This window comes from Schistocerca nitens, chromosome 2 (genome assembly GCF_023898315.1).
Source record: "Schistocerca nitens isolate TAMUIC-IGC-003100 chromosome 2, iqSchNite1.1, whole genome shotgun sequence".
Lineage (NCBI taxonomy): Eukaryota > Metazoa > Arthropoda > Insecta > Orthoptera > Acrididae > Schistocerca > Schistocerca nitens.
This window is the reverse complement of record NC_064615.1, coordinates 587699885-587707097: the sequence shown is the minus strand read 5'-3', so window position 1 is coordinate 587707097 and position 7213 is coordinate 587699885.

Here is a 7213-nt window from a genome sequence, read left to right as displayed (position 1 = left end):
ACACTTTGAACAGTGGACGTTACATTTCAGATGTGTTACGACCCGTGGCTCTAGCCTTCATTCGATCCCTGCGAAACCCTACATTTCAGTGGTATAATGCACGACCGCATGTTTCATGTCTTGTACGGGCCTTTCTGGATACAGAAAATGTTCGACTGCTGCCCTGACCAGCACATTCTCCAGATCTCTCACCAATTGAAAAGTCTGGTCAATGGTGTCCGAGCAACTGGCTCGTCACATTAGGCCAGTCACTACTCTTGATGAACTGTGGTGTCGTGTTGAAGCTGCATTGGCAGCTGTACCTGTACACGCCATCCAAGCTCTGTTTGACTCAATACCCAGGCGTATCAAGGCCTTTATTACGGCCAGAGGTGGTTGTTCTGGGTACTGATTTCTCAGGATCTATTGGTGTAGCAATTTTAATGTCCAGTAGTGTAGTATTCTAATGAATTACGTCATGGACGAGTGAACCCAACATAACATAGAATGTGTAATAAAAGTATCTAGAAACCATTAAGTAATGTGGAATTAACCGTTAGATATCACAAGAGGTGCATCCGTCAGCATGAATGGAAGAGGGAGCATTGTGTTGTCGCTGAAGAAGCAGCAGCAGCAGAATGAGTTGGGAAGGAGCGATCATTGGCTTCGAATTTTGGCTAGCCGTTGGGTGTCACCTGGCTGACAGATCCATTAGTGACATTTCAAAATTTCTAATATCGCCCATTTCGACTACTGGTGATGCGACTGTGAAGAAGAAAATCGAAAGAAAATCACATTTAAACCAAGAACTATGGACCGTCGGGCAATGCAGTGGATGGTTGTATACAACAAACGGAACCAGTTGAAGGCATCATAGTCCAGTCAAATAGTAGATATACCTTGCAAAAGGTGGGGTAGAAGAGTTTATTTTTTCAACTCGTTCATATGGTTGGAAAGATTAGAAAACCGAGTTTTGCCAACAAAATTTCACTTGGGAAAACTTTCTGCAGTCAAAAAACTTCGAAAATGTCGGACTTTTTTCAGTTTCTTCAAAATATCTCAGTTTAATTTGCTCCTAGCGCTTTAACGTCTAGTTTCTTTTTTAAAGAGCACAAAATTCTCTACAAATTTGATTCTTGCCATTTTTTTCTACTCCCAATATCTAAGGCGCTACAGCGCCTCAATAAATACCAATTATTCAAATTTTGAGCATAGTGGCAAGATACCTTATTTTTGAACACTATTTTTTCAGTTTCTGTTTGTGTAGTATAAATACATTATACATCATGTTATAAGTTGGAATTTACCACCTCACTTTCAGGTATTCAATTTCTCTGCATGCAACATGAGGATTGCTGGGCACCCAACTATTGTGATTCTTACATCACTACCTGAAGTTCACTATGGGCGACCTCAGCCCTGGTATTTGTAGAACTATAAATATAAAAATACATCATTAAGAGACATAAACACACACACACACACACACACACACACACACACACACAAGCGCGCGCGCGCGCGCACGCACACACACAAATACATACGCACGCACACAAAATAATTTGTCTCAGGAAACTGAACTATTATTAGCCGCAATAGGCAACCTAATTAGATAGATAATTATTCTTGTGTATAAAAGCCACCCAGTTGACATTAAAAATAAGTAGCTTTATTACAATTAAAATGCATTGTCAGTTACAAAATAATGTTGACAGTTCTGGGTGTGTAATACTTGTAATATTGTACTTAAGCGCACTTGAGATAGATATGAGCATCATTTCCAACGTTTTGATGGGCCAGGTTCCTCAGTGTCACCAGAAATACCTTGAGTTACGGATTCAGGGTCTGTACATAGAGTTGATCCCAGATTGACCTCTTCTTTAAACAGCGAGTCAGCCTCAGCAAGTTCGTTGGTTTCGTCAGCGGTTTCCTCAACATCCTCCATAACATCTTCTTCACTGTCTTCATATAACAATTTTGGCACGTTTTCATAGTTGGCCCCAATACATTTCTTGCAGATTGAAGAACATTTCAAACCCACTTTTCTGCAGGAGCACGCTTCGCCACAGTTCAGCTTGCATGAGCATGAAACAATGTGAAGAAGTGCTTCAGCTGCTGGATCTTGGCTCATTATAATGGGTATTGGACCGTGGTCACTGTGATTCCAGCCCCATTTTTCAGGTGGTTCCCAGTTCCCCATCCAACTATGAACTTGTTGGTAAGTCCGCAACGAATGATGTTGTGCAGAATCTTGTGTAGGTGGCAACCGTACAAGATTCAGTTTGCTTTTTGTGGCAGACTTGGCGAATAGCTGGTACCGCAAATGGTCTAGTGCGTGGGAACTGCTGACACCTCCACTATACAATGCGATAGTAACCTGTTCTCCTGCAGTTATTATTTCTTCACGGGTAGCATGTGGTTTATTGAACGTGCAAAGCGCTGAGGTTAGGTGTTCATTTTTCGCAACAGTATTGCAGCACTTAATTTTTCCTTGACCAAAAAAAGCAGATGTTGTATCACATCCGCTAAAGGCGGGAGTGAACAGAATATATTCACTATCAAACTTGTAAGATGCAGTGGAAAACCACTTGTCTTCTGCATTTCCTCTTCCTGGCTTTAAGAAAAATAAGTTTTCATTGCCTTGCCCCAAACCAGTCATGAGCACAAGCAGGTCAACATCTTCTCCTACAATGACAACACTTACAAAATCTTCGGTTCTTGAAATGGCAGATGTTACAATTATAACGTCAGCATCTTCTTGTGCCTCGTGCACTTCAATGCTACACTCCAGAAATTCCGTTTTAAGAAGTGTGATCAAACGCAACTTGTTTCGTTCGTTGTACAAGAACTTGTCCTGAGGGACTTGGTTCACCATCTCTGATTCAACCACAACGTCAACCGAAGAATGTTGTTTGGACCTACGAATCCTCTCAGCACTCTTTGTGCTACATTTGTCTTCCTCACATTGATACCCATCAAATACAATAGCAAATTGAGAACCAAAATGACGTTGCAGGTAAGAAACATAGCTTTGGGCTATTGTCATGAAGCAAACATTTCGAGTCCAAGTCACTTTGTGGATAAGGTACCCTCCATCAATGACAAAAAATTTACTCGGTCCACCTGAGTTCTCATCTTCCACTGGAACGAAGGCATTGTAGAATGAAGATTTGGTTCCTTTTCGCATGCATTTTTCTGAGAATAGGGACACTGGGTAAGGAGCAAGTTCATATTTCAGAAAGGCTTTTAACTCTTCACTTTGTTTCATTAAACAAACCCTTTGGAAAAGAGTTAAAGGATCATCAGCAGTAATTTTAGTGTTCCCAGCTTTTACAGAATTGAACGCAGAAAGGAGAGTCACAACTTTATCTTTTCTACGGAAATTTACACCGTGGAAATTGTCACCAACTATTCTTTGCTCGAAATTTGAAAAATTGGTATTTTTTGACGCGCTGTAGCGCCTTAGATACTGGGAGTAGAAAAAAATGGTAAGAATCAAATTTGTAGAGAACTTTGTGCTCTTTAAAAAAGAAAATAGACGACAAGGCGATAGGAGCAAATGAAACTAAGATATTTTGAAAAAACTGAAGAAGTCAGAAATTTTCGAAGTTTTTTGGCTGCAGAAAGTTTTCCCAAGAGAAATTTTGTTGGCAAAACTTGGTTTTCTAACCTTTCCAACAATATGAACGAGTTAAATAAATAAAATCTTCTACCCCACCTTTTGCAAGGTACAGGCTTTTTTACTGACAGTTTCACTGGACTATCACTCGTTAGTTGCGAACAGTTCAGCTAGCACTATGCCTGTGCGAAGGTAGTTCAGAAGAATGGAGTACAACTGTCGAGCATCTCCTCGTAATCCACACATTTGTGTAGTGAATGCGCTGCAACGCTTCAGGTTGTGTAAAGAGCAACGCCACTGGACATTGGATGACTAGAAGCGAGTGGTATGATGTGATGAGCCACGCTATAACCTGCAGCAGTCCGATGGGAGTGTTTAGGTTTGGCGAATGCCTAGACTACGTCACTTGTCCTCATGCGTAATGCCAACAGTGAAGTAAGGAGCAGATAATTAGATCATGCTACACTATGGTGGTTTTTCTCGTGGTTATGATGTCGTCTCCTGACTGAGCTTTAGGAAACGTTGAATGCGGAAGTATATGGACATATACGCATATTACAGCTTTATGTACTGGGGAGGAGGGGGGGGGAGGGAGAAGGGGAGAGGAAAAACTCGGAGACGATAACTGTCTGTAAGACCACGATACAGCATGAAGCAGCATCTGCGAGGGAATGGTTTGTGGCCAATAACATTCCTGAAATGGACAGGCGTGTCCAGCATCCCAACCTGAAACCAACGCACCTCCTTTGGTATGAGAACTTTTCTCCAGAGCCCAGCGTCCGACGCCACTACCTTACTTTGGCTCTTGTGGAAAAATGGTCTGCCATTCCTCCACAGACATTCAGACACCTCATTGAAAGTGCCTTCAGCCGAGTTCAAGGCGTCATAATGCCGAAAGGTGGACACACCCCATGGTAATGTACGATAATTGATGTTCAGATAGTTTTGATCAGATAGTATATATTAGTGACTTGGGATACGCTGACAGTGATCCAGAGGGTAACCAATCACCTGAGAAGTCGATATCGCTAACGCACACAGGTGCAGTGGCACTCAACTCGGAGGTAGCTCGCTCGTGTCCCTATGGTACTTGCTTAATTTTGCTGGCAAGGGGAGGAAATGCGATTGCGTGAAGTTGCTGAAACAAGACTTGGCGCTCATGTCGTAATTTCAAACCTCTCCGCAGTGGAGTGAGGGCATATGACACTGTCAGATGGAATTCGGGGAGCATTTTGGTGCTAATCGAGAATATTGGTATACGTGGTGGCATCGCGTTTCACGATCTCTGTTCTCTCATCGTCTTGCAACACAAATGTCATGCCACACTATGCACCTCAGAGCACAGTATCCTGGTTCTAGCTCCTATACAGAATGATCCAGGAGGGTAGAAAATAGTCATGATGAATAAAAAAAATAGCAACTGGGTCTGAAAGACAAAAGATATATTAAAAATATTTTAAGTAACAATTCAGTTGCAGATTTCTCCCGCGAGGAATACGTCGGCTAAGATTCATACACACTGTCGGGTCACATCAGTGTGACCGCCTGTTATAAGCAAGCAACGCGGACAACTGTGAGACGTGCAGTAAGAGTGTGAGTGAGGTTCTGAAAGGTACCTGCAGGGATGTGGAGCCATGCCGACTCCAGTGCCGCGACCAGCTGGGCTAGATTCTCAGTTGAGGACCCATGGTGCAATCAGCCCAGTCGAGGTGGTCCCACAGATTTTCGATTGGGTTTAGATCCGGGAAGTCTGGTGATCAAGGGAGTACGGCAAACACATCCCTTAGCTCTTACAAGCAGGCACACATACTGTGAACTGTGTGACACGTTTCATTGTGGAGGAGGAGGAAATTATTGTTTAACGTCCCATCCACAACTAGTTCATTAGAAACGAAGTACACGCTCGGATTAGTGAAGGATGGAAAAGGAAAGCTGCAATGCTCTTTCGAAGGAATCATCCTGGCGTTTGCCTTAAGCGATTTAGGGAAATCACAGGAAACCTAAATCAGGTTAGCTTGATACATGTTTGAAATACCATCTTCCTGAATGCGAGTCCAGTGCCCTAACTACTGCATCATCCCACTCGGTACACGTTCAATTGTCTTGCTGAAAGATACCCTCATGTTGAGGATCAACAAGCCGCGTATAGGGTTGGACATGGTCCCGGATGACAGAGGCATACTTGTGTTCATCCGTTGTACCTATCAGAATGATGTCATCACCCGGCAAATGCCACAGGAACATTCTCTAAACCACCAGTAAAGCAGCAGCAACCGCCCAAGACAGAAGCAGCCACGGGGAAGTAACCGATTTTGTGACTTTTACGAATTTCTAACCAGGGAGGAATTGTATAATTTCATCTGTGTGCTTTGATAGTTTACTTTCTTGAGTTTCTGCGTGTTAACTTAATATCTAATAGACACAGTCCTCGTGTTTTCATTTGCTTCGGGATGTAAACCGATTTTGTGACATATTATAAGTCCGTAATCGTCACAGTTCTTGCGTTGTCGTCACGGTTTACAGTAGAGTTCCGCAGCACATGTCTGAGTAGGGTAGTTTTCCACGGTCATTAGTATAGATAGGGACTGTGATTGTAGTGTGTGGATGCGAGCAAGGTTGGTGACATTCCGCTATTAGCTCCAGGCTGTGATGGCTTTGGTTACACAGCTTGAAGCTACAATGTATGGGCATCACTGTTCTGGGCCAGCTCTGAGGCTCCAACAGACGTCCAGCACGTCCGAGTCCTCCGATAGGTCCTCACTGTTAACCATCCCAGTTGTAGCTCGCACTGAGGTTGACCTCTCACCCATGATCGAATGGGAGGTTTTTTTAGGTTAAGAGGGTCTTGGGATAACATAAAAAGGGCTTCAGTTCCAAATGGTGCAGGCCAAACACAGGAAGAACATAGATACACGAACCGTAGGTATGGTATAACAGTTATAAATTGCCGTAGCTACGTTGGAGAAATATCAGAGCTCCAAACGCTAATAGAAAGCACTGACGTTGAAATCGGTATATGCACTAAAACTGGCTAAAGAAAGAGATGAGTTCAGGTGAAATTTTTGTAGAGACCTAGCAGTATTCCGAAAGGATAGGCTAAACACAGATGGCGGTGGCGCGTTTGTTGCTGTTATAAGTAGTTTATCTTGTAGCGAAATTGAAGTGGATAGTTATTGTGAGTTATTTGGGCAATGGTTTATCTTGGGAACCGGAATAAAAAATAATTAGATCCTTTTATCGACCTTCCAATCCAGATGATACAATTGCTGAAAGGTTCAAAGGAAACCTGAGTGTAATTTCAAACACATACTCGACTCATACAATTATAGTTGGCAGTGACTTTAGTTTACCCTCGAGATGTTGATAAAAGTACTTGTTTAAATCCGGAGACAGGCATAAAACATCATCCGAAATTGTGCTAAACGCATTCTCTGAAAATTATTTCGAACAGTTAGCTCAGGAGCCCACGCAAATAGTAAATGGTTGTGAAAACACACTTGACCTCTTATCATCAAATAATGCTGAGTTAATAACGAGCATCAAAACGGATACAGGAATTAGTGAACACAGGTTTTTAGTAGCGAGACTGAATATTATAACTCCCTAATCCTC